Genomic DNA, 17,060 nt, shown 5'->3' with positions numbered 1-17,060 from the left:
ACATAACCCTGGGCAATTTAGCATGGCCAATCCATTTAAACTGCACATTCTTGGACAGTCTGAAGGAACAGCCAGCAGTGCCGTTCAAAGGTCAATATCCTTCTCTGCAATGCCAGGCTAAGTGCTACATTCTTGTCTGTGATAAAACATTAAAAGTCTAATCATGACCATGAATCTATTTCTTTTGTAAAAACCCATCTAGTTCATGAATGTCCTTTAGGGAAAGAAAACTGCCCTCTTTACCTGGTCTGGCCTAATTTGACTTCAGACCCACAGTGTTGTGTTTGACTCTTCATTGTCCTCTAAATGGCCTAGCAAGCCATTTATCAACTGTTATCAACTGCTAGAAAATTTCATAAAAGGAATGAAACATTGTGCATCACCGATGGATTGCAGCAGATCTAGAAGCAACTCAACACGATTGTCTCCAGGTCAACTGGGACTGGGCAAAAACTGCTGGACCTGCCAATAATGCCCATATCCCATGAATGAACGAAAAAGAAAAAAAAATCCTCTCACACTGCCTCTGCAGCTGCATTCACTTCCTACCAATGTTCATGCTCTACCACTCTTACTACTGCCTACAACACCTTCTCTTACTTGCTCTTGAATCCAATCACCTCCTGTGTATCCTCTGTGCTGCCGACTTAGACTCTCAGAACACTTCATGTTTCATCCACCTACACCAGCACTAATAGTCATGTTTTTTCACCACACCCAATTCCTGGCTTTCTCTCACTAAAGGAGAATACAGTTCCGCAAAAAGGGCTCAGACAAGTGAAGGGGTGCCTGATATTTTATTCCTCAAACCTTACAAAGAGAGAAACCTGGCCCTTGGAGGACAGCACCAGGAACAATGATGTGGGATTTCTGAAACATCCATGTGTCATTAACTAAGTAACTAACAAGCTTCATTTCACTCTCATATTAACCCAATGTAATCTCATTTATTGCATACCATTAGCCACGGTACCCTCTGTCTCTTTGGTTTTGCAGATACTGCCAGTATCCCTACACCTCTGCAGTGAAGTAGCCGACTCCCACAGAGGCCACCTACTCGACATCTGAGGGTGAAAGTACCAACAAGATGGCTTCTTGAACCAGCAGCTAGTTCAGGTACTGACACTATGGTGGGACCATCATGTATAGAAAGCTTAGGAGCCCAATCTGGTGAGCACCTCACTGCGATAGTTCCACAGCTGGCCAGGAAAGAAATGGCCCAAGTCACTGGCACTTGGAGAATTGCTGGAAACCAGGCACATGTTCAGTCCTGAGAGGAAAGGATCCAATACCGTCAGCAATTAGGATTTCATCCAAATATACATGAGGAATAGGAGTGGTAGACAGGTCACCTTGGCTTTTCCTTTCAGGCGCAGTGATACTTTTCAATCAAACAACACTCTCTTCCCTTCTTCAAATTATTCCAAACAGAGTTAATCCTTTGCTTAACTTTTATTTTAATATATTGCTCACCAGCCACCACTGACCCCAGATTATTAAAACTGTTCACTTACTCCAAATCTTCAGCTTTAACTCGTACACTATAATTCTTTTCCCTGGACTCATACAAACAGACCATGAATTGGACCTTTGTAACCATGACACCTTACTATCCTGGCAACTAAACTTCAAATTTACTTTATGTACTTCCCTTATGGTAGGAGCTGTCAAACTGACTGTCTATAATTCTAGACGTTTAAATGACAGAAAACAGCAACTGACTACTTTAAAAATTGAGCCGTAGTTTGCTTTTACCTGGCTATCCTTCACTATAAGGAACCAATTAGGTTTAAATTACAGGTTTGCGTTTCTGAAGGAGCCCTGATTATAATTTTCTTTCAGAAATACGGAGCTCTTTCTTAACATATAAGAGTATAAGAGTTGAAGTGTAAACCTTAATTAAAAAGTGTAGCAATCTCTTTAAAACCAGTCCATTTCCCATTGCAGTTCACAATTAAAAATATAGAAAAGTAAAAAAAACGGTCTTTATAGTAATTAGTCCTTCTGGAGCTATGTATGAGTACAGGTTTCTATCAAGCAATTTTTTGACTGCTCTTCACTGAACCCAATCCCCAAAACACACACACGAGCAAAACACCCATCTCTTTAAATCACAATACAAGGTTTATTTCTCTGTTAGCTCATTCCATTATTTTATAAGGTTTTCTAATATGCAAACAAGAGTGAAAATCTTAAATGCAAACTGTTAAGATTACAACTACACTGGATTCACTGGGAAGTTGGTGTAACTGCACTCTCTTAATGCTACTTGAACATTTCTAATGCATTGTCAATGTTAGTATTACCAGGTGCATGCTTACATGGGTCAAGGAGCTCATTCCACTTGAAAAGCTAATCACATCAATTATTGTGTTTGTTTTCTTGAAATTACCATATTAGGGGCAAGAAATAACATATTACCCTGACACACTCTGATATCAATGCTGAGCAACTCTGCTCCTGTACTAGCTGTGCCCCTAGCCAAGCTATTCCAGTACAGGTACAAGACTGGCATCCACCCAGCAACGCAAAAATTACCCAGGCGTGTCCTGTTTTCAAAAAGCATGACAAATACAACCTTACCAATTACCATCTTATAAATCTACTCCCAGTCATCAACAAAGTTACAGAAGGGTTTGTTGACAGTGTTATCAAGTGTCATTTGCCTAGCGCTTACTAATGCTCAGTTTGGGTTTTATCTCAGTTTGGGTTATTCAACTTCTGACGTCATTACAGATTTGGTCCAAACAAGGCTGAAAGAGTTGAACTACAGAGGTAATGTGGATGGCTACCATTGACAACATGATAACATTTGCTAGAATGGTAATAAGGATCTGTAGCACAATTAGAGTTAATAGGAATCAGGTGAAAGCTCTCCACAAGTTGGAATCATAATCAAGGACAAAAGATGACTGGTGTTGATTTAATATGAAATATTTTGAAGTTCACAGCTAACACAAAGCTAGGTGGGAATGTGAACCAGGTGACCCAATTTCAAAACTGGGGGAAAAACATTTAGATCTGAGATAAGGAAACTGTATTTTACTCTGAAGATTGTAAATCTTTGGAATTCTCCAGTCCAGAAGGCTGCAGAAGCTTAGTCATTGAATATGTTTAAAATATCAATGGACAGATTGCTTAACTCCAGTGTTGCAAAGGGAAATTGTGTTTTGGGGGGAGTAGTGTGGGAAATGGCATTGAAATGGATGATCAGTGATGATCCCATCAATGGCAAAGCAGGTTTGATGGACTGAATGGCCTATTTCTGATCCAGTGCTTCAATGATGGGGGTTGATAAACTTGGTCCCAAGAGTTGCTCAGGGTAGTACCCAATCTGCTTACCATCATCAGCTGCTCCATCATAAGGTTAGAAGTAGCGATGTTTGCTGCGTTTGCATAAGATTCAGCACAAGTCATGATTCCACAGACAGAAAAACTGCTTGAATCCATATGTAGTGAGATCTGGACAAAATCCAGGCTGGGGGTGATAAATAGCAAGTAGAACTCATACTACACAAGTAACAAACAATGACCATCTCAAATAAAAGATAATCTAACTATTTCTCCATGATGTTCAATGACATGACCATCAGTGAATCCCCTACTATTAACATCCTGGGAGGTTACCATTGACCAGAAACTGAACTGAAGCAGCTATAGGTCAGAGGCTAGGTATTTTGTGGAAAGTAACTCATCTCCTGTCTCGTGAATGTTTACTCAGCATTTACAAGGCACATATCACTGAATGTCAATTATCCTCTAAGATATACACAATCTTAACTTGGAACTATACCACTGTTCCTTTACTGTTAGTAGATTATACCAGTGGCTCAAAAATAAACAGCTCACCACTACCTTCTCAAGGGTATTTAGTGATAGCCAAAACATGTTTGCTTAGCCAGTGATGCCCACATCCCATAAACACATGGAAAAAATGCCATTTAGGAATTTGCATAATATGGCACATAAAATGAAAACTGGTAACAATTACTGGCAATAAACTTCAACACTTCCACAGAGAATGATTGTTCCAAAAACAGTAATTCAATCAGTTTTGTTTGATTAATCTAACTTTGTTAAACAGTAATTTCCTTCAAATCTTGTTGTACTAACAAATGCACTTCCATGGTATATTTGGAGCTGAAAATAACTAATACACATTTTTTCATGAAATTGCTTTAGAATGATTATATTCTGCTGTAAAGCTTGCTTGAAAATTTATGTAAATGGAAATTGCATTTTATCCAGCTACTTTTATGAGATTTTCTGACATAAATCAGGCCCCAAACTGATACACAAATGAAAATGAGTACCTAGAAATTAATGGGCAAAATATGTATATATCAATGTATGCCAGAAAAGGAAAATGTAGAAAGCAGAACCACTTTATTGCACATATTCAGATTTTGTAAATACTGGCTCAGAAATTGCAATAGGAATGATGAATTCATTGTACCTGCCATATGCTGTGCATTTGAAAAAGATCAGCAATTTGTGTCAACTGAAAGTTGAATTATGAATTATCAAAAATTGCTGGACATCTTATACTGCTTTACCATTAGACTCGTAAAGATGGGAGTCTGTATGTCTACCTTCCCATAAGCTTCAAGATTTGTTGAATTTCGTAATAGTTGTAAATTTTCATGAATCCCACTATAGATATTTAGGGCTGGTATTTTAGCTATGCCAGGAGTTCATTGGTGCAGTGATAGTATTATTACCTCTAAACATGAAGTTTTGATACAAGTCCCATCTCAGGACTGGTAGCCAACAAAGGTATGCTCATAATGTGATGACAAAGCTACATCTTTCCTTAAGAGAGTGTGAGTTTCTTTATCAACCATGTGATGAAAACAATTGAACCCTGTACAAACTATCTCTGTCAATTGTTCCAGATGCCAGTGTATGATACTGCAGCAATCTGCACTCCTTGGAGCTGATGTTTTATCCAGTTGCTGGGCAGCCAGTGTGGGTCAGATATGTGTTAACTGTGAGGGATTTTATTCCTGTCCTGGTTGAGGTGGATTAAAGGCCTCACACCTTACCCTACCTTGTGGTGGAGGTGCCATGGTCATTGTTGCCTTCAGGCAGAGAACTCAAGAAGATTTTATATCATAAGATGCTGGCACTAAGCATTTGCTATACAATACTAATTCAATGCTCTATATTTGAACCAATGCTCTCTTTTAAAATCACACAGCTAACCATGATATTAAACAGTATGAAGGAAGCCCCACCAACACTAGTTAAGGTGATTATTGACAAGTTGCAAATTATTTGCAGATTCATTCCTTCTGCTTGTTGCTCCAACTGTACACACTTTTTGTATTATCCATCGATGTTTCAGGTTTCAAATGTTGCCACAAAGTAGATGTTGAAGAGATTATAGTACAATTCTAAGCTTCTCACAAGCTAGTCACTCCAAGACATGGGTACACTAGTTAGCCATCCTCTTGGAATTGAGCGTGACTGGAAGAATAAACAAAGTCTACACAGAGCACGGCAAGCTGCAGGAGAAGTGAAAAGAGTAATGGAGAAGCAGAAAAGGGAGCATCCAGCAGGTGGTCATATCTTTTCAGTGAGCAGTTCTTCAAGCTGTATCTTAGCAGGAGTTATTATTTGAAATAGAATGTTTCACTGAGGCAAACCTTCAAGCTTAGATCAGGGCAAGATCTATAAGACAATGTGATGATGGCCATGGCTGAAAGAATATGAACCTGTTTTGACTTATGAGGAGAAAGTGAGGACTGCAGATGCTGGAGATCAGAGATGAAAAATGCGTTGCTGGAAAAGCGCAACAGATCAGGCAGCATCAAAGGAGCAGGAGAATCGACGTTTCGGGCATGAAGAAGGGCTTATGTCTGAAACGTTGATTCTCCTGCTCCTTGGATGCTGCCTGACCTGCTGCGCTTTTCCAGCAACACATTTTTCAGCATTGTTTTAACTTATTCCAGGCAACTGTAGAAATATTAGTAACATCTTGCAGTTTGCAGTGAGCTGTTCCATAAAGGTGTCCACAGAAGCTGTCTATTTATCTCTATCATTTCAATTCCCCTTGAGAAAGAAGCAAACAGAGTGAACCTGATGGTTTACAAGAGGTTTCAAAGGTGTGACATATTATTTTAGGCACACACAACACTTTTGCATGTACCTCATTTTGTTCCTGTCATGTCTTCCAGCAACCTTTTACTTGTCATATCTATATGAAACTGAGTACCAGAAGCAGGAGATGGAGGAGGAAGAAGAGGAGGAAGAGAAAGTGGTGCTGTATCCCAGACAACTTATTTCTGCTAGGGTTTGTTAATTCAAGTGTGGTTTCAGCAACTTCAATTGTAATTCTCCATATTCATTCCATGAGTTCTGCCTCTGTGATTGACAATCACTTTGTGGTCTTGTGCACAACGTTAACATAAAATCCAAAATAAAACAATAGAAAACTAAGTCGAGAGTGTGGTGCTGGAAAGGGCCTGCCAGTCAGGCAGCATCCGAGGAGCAGGAGAATTGACATTTCAGGCATGAGCCCTTCATCAGCACCACATTCTGGACTCTGATCTCCAGCATCATGAATGCTGCAATTTTCAGAGAAGTCTGTACATTTGTGTTCTGTTAACCATCTGCCTCTGCTTTGGGGCAACTCCTCAACAATCCTAATTCATTGGAGAACAGTTTGTTGACTGATGAGCACAAAACTCTTTTCAAAGCATTATGCAAAAAAAAAAATGCTCAAATGATGCATGTCGCTTCACATTGAATATAAGCATTCTGGAAGAGTTCCCACTAACTCAAGCATTTAATTGTACGTGTGCATCAATCGATTTCTGTAGTCTGATCCATGGAAACCCTCATCTAAATCCTCTGTGGTAAAATAAGATTATGCCTCACTCTCTGGTGAGTCAGAACTCCACCCTCACCCCTCCCCATCCCAGTCTGCCTCATGCTTAGTGTCTCATCAAGTGCATAATCCATCTCTGCACTATCATCTAAAATACATGCAGTGTCAACATCTGAACTGATGGGTACAAATATAAAGTCAAGTGATAGTGCGTTATCTTCATCACTACCTCCCTCCATTGTCTGGCCTGGTTGGAAGTCTTCACAATTCTGAAAAAAAGAAGACAAGGATTAGGTTATAGTTGAAATAGGTGGTGCTAAAAAAGCACATCAGGTCAGGCAGCATCAGAGGAACAGGAGAGTCGACGTTTAGGGCATAAGCCCTTCATCTGGATTGTGGAGGGAGAAGGTGGAGAGAGAGAAATAGGAGGGAGGGGCTGGGGCTGGGGGTTAAGGTATTTGGGAAGGTGATAGGTGAATGCAGATGGGGTGTGATTCTGATAGGTCGGTGGGGAGGGTGGAGCAGATAGGTGGGAAGGAAGACAGACAGATAGGACAGCTGAAGAGGGCGGTGCCAAGTTAGAGGGTTGGAACTGGGGGGGGGGGGGGGGGGGGAAGAGGGCAGATTTGGAAACTGGTGAAGTCATGTTGATGTCGGGTGGTTGAAGAGTCGCAAGGTGGATGATGAGGTGTTCTTCCTCCAGTTGGCGGATGGATTTGATTTGGCGGTGGAGGCAGCCCAGAATTTGCATGTCTTTGAGCGAGTGGGAGGAGTTGAAATGATTGGTCATGGGGGTGGTGGAGTTATTTCCCAGAGATGTTCCCTGAAATGCTCCATGAATTGGCGTCCTGTCTCCCCGCTGTAGAGGAGACCATATCAAGAGCAACAGACACAGCAACAGACCAGTAAAGGGAGGTGCTAGGTATGGAGGGTGTGTTGGTGGCGGGGGGGGAGGACCTAACAAGGGAATCGTGGAGGGAATGGTCTCTGCGGAATGCAGATAGGGGTAGGTATGGAAATATATCCTTGGTTGTGGGGTCTGTCTGTAGGTGGTAGAAATGGCAGAGGATAATGCGCTGTAGTCAGAGATTAGTGGAGTGAAATGTGAGGTCTGGGGCGGGGGGGGGGGGGGGGGGGGGCGCAGTTCTATGCTTGTTGCGGTTAGAGGGGTTCTCGTAAGTTCCTTTTAAGACTTTCTCCTCTCACCTTAACCTATGCCCTGTGATTTTGCACTCCCCCATCCAGGGGAAAAGATCTCGGCTATTCACCCTATCCATGCCACTCATGATTTTATAAACCTCTATAAGGTCACCCCTCAGCCTCACGCTCCAGGGAAAACAGCCCCTGCCTATTCAGCTTCTCCCTATAGCTCAAACCTTCCAATGTTGGCAACACCTCTGTAAATCTTTTCTCAACCTTTTCAAGGTTCACAACATCCTTTCTATAGCAGGGAGACTGAGACTGCATGCAGTATTTCAAAAGTGGTCTAACTAATGTCCTGTACAGCTTGATTCCTTGTTTTTATCTTCACCAGGTTGTTACCAGATGGATGCCTGGTTCTGCTCCTAACATGCAACTCTGCACTGCTCATTGAACCAGGCTTGTTGATAATGGTGGAATTGGTATCTGCTGATCCATTAGATTATTTTAGGTCGACCGTTATGCAATGAAAAAGGATTAATTAATTATAGTCTAGATTAGAGTGGTGTTGGAAAAGCACAGCAGGTCAGCCAGCATCCGAGGAGCAGGAGTATCGACATTTCGGGCAAAAGCCCTTCATCAGTAATAGGGCCCTTCATCAGGAATAATTAATTACAGTTCAAGCTTAAACTAAGGTTGTAGACTTACAGAACAGTAGTAGTCCATTCGACTCAACATGTCTCTACTAATCAAGAAAGATCTGACTACCCTAATCCCATTATCCAGTTTTTGGCCCACAGCCCTGGTGGCATTGACAATGCAAGAAAATCTTTAAATACTGTTTAAGTGCTACAAGAGTTTCTGACTCAGCCACCCTTTCAGGTAATGACTTCCAGACTCCCACCTCTCCAGTGAAAAAGGTCCTCCTAACGCTCTTCTTAGCCTTCTGCTTCTAACCTTAACTCTATGATGGCTGTTTACTTGACTAATGGAAAATGTTTCTTATTATTCACTCTTCCTATGCACCTCATAGTCCTACACATTTCAATCAGGTCCCCTCTCAACCTTTGCTTCTCTAAGGAAAACAACACCAACTCTCCAATCTTTCTCCATGGGTAAAGGGGAGGCAATGACCTGATGGTATTATCGCTAGACTTTTAATCCAGAAACTCAGCTAATGTTTTGGGGACCCAGGTTCAAATCCTACCATGGCAGATGGTGGAATCTGAATTCAGTAAAAAGAAGCTGGAATTAAGTATCTAATAATAACCATGAAGCAATTGTCAGGAAAAACTGATCTGGTTCACTAATGCCCTTATGGGTGGGAAATCTGTCATCCTTACCGGGTCTGACCTACATGTGACTCCTGACACACAACAATGTAGTTGACTCTTAATTGCCCTCTGGGAGACAATAAAAGTTGGCCAAGCCAGCAATGCCCTAATCCCATGAGTGAAAACTAAAACAAATCCTCAAGCTCAAGCACCATCCAGGTAAATCTCACCAAACCATCTCTTGTGCAATCATATCCTTCCTGTAATGTGTTGACCGGAACTACACATATATTCAACTTGTGGTCTAACTAGCATTTTATATAGTTCCAGCATTATGTCTTTGCTCTTATATTCTATGCCTTAGCTAATAAAAGCTAGCATCCCATCTGCCCACTGGCTTGCCTTGTTAACTCCAGGGATCTGTGGATGTCCACATCAAGGTCCCTTAGTTCTTCAGTAGTTCCCAAGAATCCTATCATTCAGAATAAAATTCACTGCAGTGATAGCTTTTCCCAAGTATATTACCTCACACTTTTCTGGGTGAAATTCCACTTTCCTCTGTTCTGCTCTGCCCAGCTGTCCAGTCCATTGATGGCTTCCTGCAATTTATGGCTCTCCTCCACATTATTTACCATCCTACAAAGTTTCGTGCCATCTGCAAACTGCTTAATGACATATCCTACATTTAAGTCCAAATCACTAATGTACACTACAACAGCAGGGCTCCAGCACTGAGCCTTGTGCAACCCCACTAAAAATAGGCTTCCAGTCACAGAAATATTCCTCTACCATCACCCTCTGCTTTCTGCCTCTCAGCAAATTTTGGATCCAAAGTGTCACTTTAATTACAATCCCAAGGGCTCTTACTTTGATCAGTGTGCCATTATGTTCCTCATCAAAAGTTCATGTAGACCATATCAAATGCATTATCTTTATCAAAATTTCTGGTTACCTCCTCAAAAAATAATTGATCAAATTTGTCAAATACAATGTTCCTCTAACAAATTCATGCTGAATATCCCTGACAAATCCATGCAGATATTCCATCTCTTAGCATTCCTTCTTGTAACTTTCCCATCATTGAGTGACTGACTGGCTTGAAATTTCCTGGACTATTCCTTCCACTTTTTTCATTAATGGGATAATGTTAGTAATTCAGTCCTCTGGCTCTTCACCTTTGGCCAGAGACGATTTGAAATTACTGGCTATCTCATCCCTTGTCTCCTTCAACAGCCTGGAATACACCTCACCTGACCTATGGATTTATCTAATTTAAAGGCTGCTTCATACTGTTACATCCTTCCTCTCTAGGTTAATTTCTCTTAATAATTCACAGTCCTCCACCTTGATATCCAGACCTTTCTTGTCCCTTTCCATTATGGAGGTTGATGCAAAGTATTAATTGAGATTGTGTCCATGTCTTCCAGATCCATAGATTATCTCCACAGTCCCTAACGAGCCACACTCTTCAATTTAAGTTTGCTTTCTCCCTAGTCTGCACACTAAAACTATCATAGTCAATATTTGTGCAGTTAAAAATTTCTCACTATTACTGCCTTATTATTCTTCTGCTTTTCTAAAATGAGGTAACCTATTTGATCCTCTATCTCCCTTACAGTACACACCCAAAAACATGTTTGCCCCATTTGTGACTTGTACTTCAATCCATATGATGTTATTTGATGAACCTTCCAAGACATCATCTATTTCTTGATCAATGCTGCCACCCCTCTCCTTCTTTATCTCCCTCTCTATTTCATCTGAACATCCTATAACGAGGAATGTTGAACTGCCAATTCTGCCCATTTTTCAGCCAAGTCTTAGGTCATAGCTATGATTCATATTTTCCTTTGCCTTTCTATGCTCTCAGCTCATCTGTCTTGTTCCTCAGGCTCCTTGCAATAAAGTATATTCCACATAGCCTTGCTAACTCATTTCTTTCTTACATAGAATGTGTTTCTTTTGCCCTTCTAACTCACTTGTTTGTGTTTTAATTTCTAACTTCATCTCAGCTCTCTGTCCTCTGGACTAATTGTCAGGATCCCAGTCCGCTGTCAATCTAGATTAGATTAATTGATTGACTTGATTTATTGTTACATGTACCTAAGTACAGTGAAAAGCTTTGTTTGCAAGCAGCATATTTGGTCATACTTGAATTGCCAGTGTAACAGTGGTCTAAAATGTTCGGGCCTCTGGTGGGGGAAGTAATGTTCTGGTGGTACTTGGGCAATACCTACCTTAGATTGGCTTGATTGAAGTCAGAGTTACAATAAACAGGGCCTCGGGATGTTCTGTCTCCAGGATGTTAGTGGTGGAGTACAGCACATCCAGAGCTTCCTCAACCTTTGCTTGTGGCGGTATGTACACAGCAGTTAGTATAGCAGCGGTAAATTCCCATGGTAGATAGAAGGAGTGGCATTTGATGGTGAGGAATTCATGATTTGGGGAGCAATAGCTGCCCAGGGTTGCAATGTCCATGCACCACAAGTTGTTGATTAAAAAGCAAACCCCCCCACCCTTTGTCTTAACTGAGCTTGGTGTACGGTCTATACGATGGATAGAAAAACCATCAGCCTGAAGTGCGCAGTTGGGAATGGATGGGTTGAGCCAGGTTTCTGTGAAGCAGAGTGCGCAGCAGTCCCACAGGTTACACTGGAAACTGAGCTGTGATTTGAATTCATCCATTCTGTTCTCCAGAGATTGTATATTTGATAGGAGTAAGCTAGGAAGGGGGGCCTTGCAACCATGTAGTCTCAGTCTTACTAGCAGGCCAGCATGCTTAGCGCGCTTCCTCACAGGTTTCTTACATTTGAGTGGTCCGGTGATCTGGTGGAGTGGATTCTGACTGCTTCCAGTAAAGTGATCCTTCCTAGGACCCTATGGAGCAGGTAGGTTGCAGTTCAGTGCATCTTTGCACAGGGTCTGCCTAGGATCCAGTGGAGAATTTCCTGGTTTCAGTTGCTGCTGATTTGCGGCTCCAGGACCAGCCACGTTTATTTTGCAGAAATGTTTGGGGGGGCTCTCCAGGTACATTTTGATCAATTTCATGTTAGGCAGGCATCTTATTGAGGCGGGAGTGTTTCCTGTCAGTTCTCTTTCCTGGGACAGGTCTCTCAGGTCCCTCCATTTGGCAGGCTCCAAGCCTGGGGCTCGCATAGGTTGCCTCTAGCTGGCCTGTCCTTCTTCCAGGGTGGTTGGATGGGGCATGGGTACCATATAGTCAGCTGCCTTCATCCAGTAAGCTGGCTTTGAGGATAGGAGGAGCTTCAAACCTGTGAGTGAAGATAAAACATAGTTATTAGTAATTTGTAAAAGTATGTGATTAAGTTTAAAGAGTGTAGAATGATTGTAGGAAATAGGAAACTTAGATCTGCACGCAGGAGTTCACAAAGAGTCAACTAAATCCGGCACCATCTTGCAGGGAAATGCAGTGCAGGGATCTTGCAGTGCAAGATAGCAGACGATGACACAGCCCTCCCAGATTGTCTCAACGCCTTCTATGCTCACTTTGAGCAGAGTTTCAGTGGAGAGGTAACACCTATTATGACAAGTCGGAAAAATATCTGGCTGTAACAGCTACTCCTTTTTTCAGTTATTTTAGGTGTTGGAGGTGATTTCTTTGAATTCCAGAAGTAGCAGTTACTGATTTATATGCTGTTGCATTGTTTTGGAACTTTGGATAAAAGAAAAGTCAAAACACAGCACTTTTAAAAGGGAGAGGAACAGACAAAGGAAGCACATGGTAAGGTCAGTGCATGAGAGACAGAGAAAGAGAGAGAAAGAGAGAGAAAGAGAGAGAGAGACAGAGAGACCTACACGGACAAAGCAGTGAACCTGCACATTTACTGCCTTTGCTATTTGAATTCATGTATTGCTGGACATCAGAGTACGTCTGGGAAAATTAAAGAACAGTGAAATTCAAAACTGATCATGGAGGAACCTGTTTGTGAGAGGTCACAGCACAGAAACAGATAAGTGGATATTTTAAGTGTGGCCTTACAGTAAGTCTGCAGTAGTGAGTGGAGTGGGTTCTTTCTCGATTATATGTTTTATTGAGATATGTCTCTTGATTAAACTTAAAATATAAGCCATAAGTATTAATTTAACCTGGAACAATGTTTTGTCGAGGAATAAGACAGTGCTATTTTCTGGGATTTAAAGAAGCAAAAATGGCCTTTAGTAGAGTGATATGCTCCTCTTGTCAGATGTGGGAGTTTAGGGGGTGTTTATGGGTTATATCTGCAAAAAAAAAATGCCGTTGGTTGTGAATCCTGTCAGATCGAATGGATCGGTTGGAGAGACAGTTAGAGGCAATGAGGAATTTACAAGAGCACGGGGATGTAATGGATGGCATTTATAGGAAGGGGGAAAAGTTGCAGATACAGTCACATAGATGGGTTAACTCCATGAAAAGTAAGAGGGGGAGGAAGTTAGCACAGGGGTCTTCTATGGCTATCCCCATTTCAAACAATAATGCTGTTTTGGAAAATGTAGGAGGTGATGGATTCTCAGGAGAATGTAGCATGAACAGCCAAGTATCTGTTATTGAGACTGGCTCTAATGCAATGAGCAGTACGTCGGGTTCCAAAAGATCGATTGTGTTAGGGGACTCTCTAGTCCGAGGTACAGACAGACATTTTTGTGGCCCGCAGCAAAACTCAGAATGGAGTGTTGCCTCCCTGGTGCCAGGGTCAAGGATGTCTCAGAGAGGGTGCAGAATGTTCTTAAGGGGGAGAGGGAACCAGCCGGAGGTAATTGTACACCAACTACATAGGAAGGGAAAAGGTTGAGATTCTGAAGGAAGATTACAGAGAGTTAGGCAGGAATTTAAAAATGAGGTCCTCGAGAGTTGTAATATGTGGATTACTCCCACTGCTAAGGGCTTGTGAGAGCAGGAAGAGGAGGATAAAGCAGATGAATGCATGGCTAAGGAGCTGGTGTATGGGAGAAGCGTTCACATTTTTGGATCATTGGAATCTCTTCTGGGGTAGAAGTGACCTCTACAAGAAGAATGGATTGCACCTAAATTGGAAGGGGACTAATATACTGGCAGGGAGATTTGCTAGAGCTGCTCAGGAGGATTAAAATAGCAAGGTATTTGGTGGGGGGGGGGGGGGGGGGGGGGGGTGGTGTTGGTGGTGGGACCCAGGGAGATAGTGAGGGAAGAGATCAATCTGAGACTGGTACAGTTGAGAACAAAGGCCAGTCAAACAGTCAGGGACAAAGCAAAGAACAAGGTAGGACTGATAAATTAAACTATATTTATTTCAATGCAAAAGGCCCAACAGGGAAGGCAGATGAACTCAGGGCATAGTTAGGAACATGGGACTGGGATATCATAGCAATCACAGAAACATGGCTCAGGGATGTGCAGCTTAAAGTTCCAGGATACAAATGCTACAGGAAGGACAGAAAGGGAGGCAAGAGAGGAGGGGGAGTGGCATTTTTGATAAGGGATAGCACAAAGCTGTAATGAGGGTGGATTCCCAGAAATATATCCAAGGAAGTTATGTGGGTGGAACTGAGAAATAAGAAAGGGATGATCCTTATTGGGATTGTATTACAGACCCCTAATACTCAGAGGGAAATTGAGAAAGGAATTTGTAAGGAGATCACAGTTATCTGTAAAAATAATAGGGTGGTTATGGTATGGGATTTTAACTTTCCAAACGTAGACTGGGACTGCCAAATTGTTAAGGGTTTAGATGGAGAGGAATTTGTTAAATGTATGCAAGAAAAGTTTCTGTTTCAGTATGTGGATGTACTTACTAGAGAAGGCGCAAACCTTGACCTGCTCTTGGGAAATCAGGCAGGGCAGGTGACTGAGGTGTCAGTGGGGGAGCACTTTGGAGCCAGCAACCATAATTCTATTCGTTTTAAAATAGTGATGGAAAAGGATAGACCAGATCCAAAAGTTGAAATTCCAAATTAGAGAAAGGCCAATTATGATGGTATTAGGCAAGAACTTTCAAAAGCTGATTGGGGGCAGATGTTCGCAGGTAAAGGGACGGCTGGAAAATGGGAATGTGGGATGTGAGATAACAAAGTCCAGAGAAACCTGTTACGGTAAAAGCATGGTATAGAGAATGCTGGATAACTAAAGAAATTGAGGGTTTGGTTAAGAAAAAGAAGGAAGCATATGTCAGGTATAGACAGGACGGATGGAGTGAATCCTTAGAAGAGTATAAAGGCAGTAGGGGTTTCCTCAAGAGAGAAATCGGGAGGGCAAAAAGGGGACATGAGATAGCTTTGGCAAATAGAGTCAAGGAGAATCCAAATGGTTTTTATAAATACATTCACAAAACAAAAGGGTAACTGGGAGAGAATAGGGCTCCTCAAAGATCAGCAAGGTAGCCTTTGTTTGGAGCCGTGGAAGATTGGGGAGATACTAAACAAGTATTTTGCATCGGTATTTACTGTGGAAAAGGACATGGAAGAAATAGAATGTAGGGAAATAGATGGTGACACCTTCGAAAATGTCCATATTACAGAGGAGGAAGTACTGGATGTCTTAAAACATATAAAAGTGAATAAATCCCCAGGACCTAATCAGGTGTACCCTAGAACTCTGTGGGATGCTTGGGAAGCGATGCTGTGCCCCTTGCTGAGATATGTGTATCTTAGATAGTCACAGGTGAGGCGCCGGAAGACTGGAGGTTGGCTAACGTAGTGCCACTGTTTAAGAAAGTTGATAAAGATAAGCTAGGGAACTATAGACCGGTGAGCCTGATGTCGGTGGTGGGCAAGTTGTTGGAGGGAATCCTGACAGACAGGATGTACATATATTTGGAAAAGCAAGAACTGATTAGGGAAAATCAGCACAGCTTTGTGCATGGGAAATCCTGTCTCACAAACTTGATTGAGGAGGGCAGAGTGGTAGATTTGATCTATATGGACTTCAGTGAAGCATTTGACAAGGTTCCCCATGGGAGACTGGTTAGCATGGTTAGGTCTCATGGAATATAGGGAGAATTAGTCAATTGGATACAGAACTGGCTCAAAGATAGAAGACAGAGGGTGTTGGTGGAACATTGTTTTCCAGACTGGAGGCCTGTGATCAGTGGAGTGCCACAAGAATCAGTGCTGGGTCCACTACTTTTCATCATTTATATAAATGATTTGGATGTGAGCATAAGAGGTATAGTTAGTAAGTTTGCAGATGACACCAAAATTGGAGGTGTAGTGGACAGCGAAGAAGGTTACCTCAGATTACAATGGGATCATGATCAGATGGGCCAATGGGCTGAGAAGTGGCAGATGGAGTTTAATTCAGATAAATGTGAGGTACTGCATTTTGGGAAAGCAAATCTTAGCAGGACGTATACACTTAATTGTAAAATCCTAGGGAGTGTTGCTGAACAAAGAGACCTTGGAGTGCAGGTTCATAGCTCCTTGAAAATAGAGTCACAGGTAGATAGGAAGAAGGCGTTTGGTATACTTTCCTTTATTAGTTAGAGTATTGAGTGCAGGAGTTGGGAGGTCATGTTGTGACTGTCCAGGACATTGGTTAGGCCACTGTTGGAATATTGCTTGCAATTCTGGTCTCCTTCCTATCGGAAAGATGATGTGAAACTTGAAAGGGTTCAGAAAAGATTTACAAGGATGTTGCTAGGATTGGAGGATTTGAGCTATAGGGAGAGGTTGAATAGGCTAGGGCTGTTTTCCCTGGAGAATCGGCGGCTGAGGGGTGACCTTATAGAGGTTTATAAAATCATGAGGGGCATGGATAGGATAAATATACAAAGTCTTTTCCCTGGGGTGGGCAAGTCCAGAATCATCGATTTAGGTGAGAGGGGAAAGATACAAAAGAGACC

General features: G+C 41.9%; 1 long non-coding RNA gene across 1 annotated transcript in view; it reads right to left on the bottom strand.

Moving 5' to 3' along the window:
• Positions 1 to 5,912: 5,912 nt before the first annotated feature.
• Positions 5,913 to 17,060, bottom strand: part of LOC140491379 (uncharacterized) — a 265,303-nt gene continuing 254,155 nt past the window's right edge. The window contains exons 3-4 of the long non-coding RNA XR_011963299.1: positions 11,484 to 12,518; positions 5,913 to 7,101 (exon numbers count right to left, since the gene is read on the bottom strand). This is a non-coding gene — a long non-coding RNA (uncharacterized lncRNA). The remainder of the gene's footprint in view (positions 7,102 to 11,483; positions 12,519 to 17,060) is intronic.

Source organism: Chiloscyllium punctatum, chromosome 19, assembly GCF_047496795.1.
Source record: "Chiloscyllium punctatum isolate Juve2018m chromosome 19, sChiPun1.3, whole genome shotgun sequence".
NCBI classification, from domain to species: domain Eukaryota; kingdom Metazoa; phylum Chordata; class Chondrichthyes; order Orectolobiformes; family Hemiscylliidae; genus Chiloscyllium; species Chiloscyllium punctatum.
Note: the sequence above shows the minus strand (reverse complement) of the source record. Positions and strands in the feature narration are given on the sequence as shown.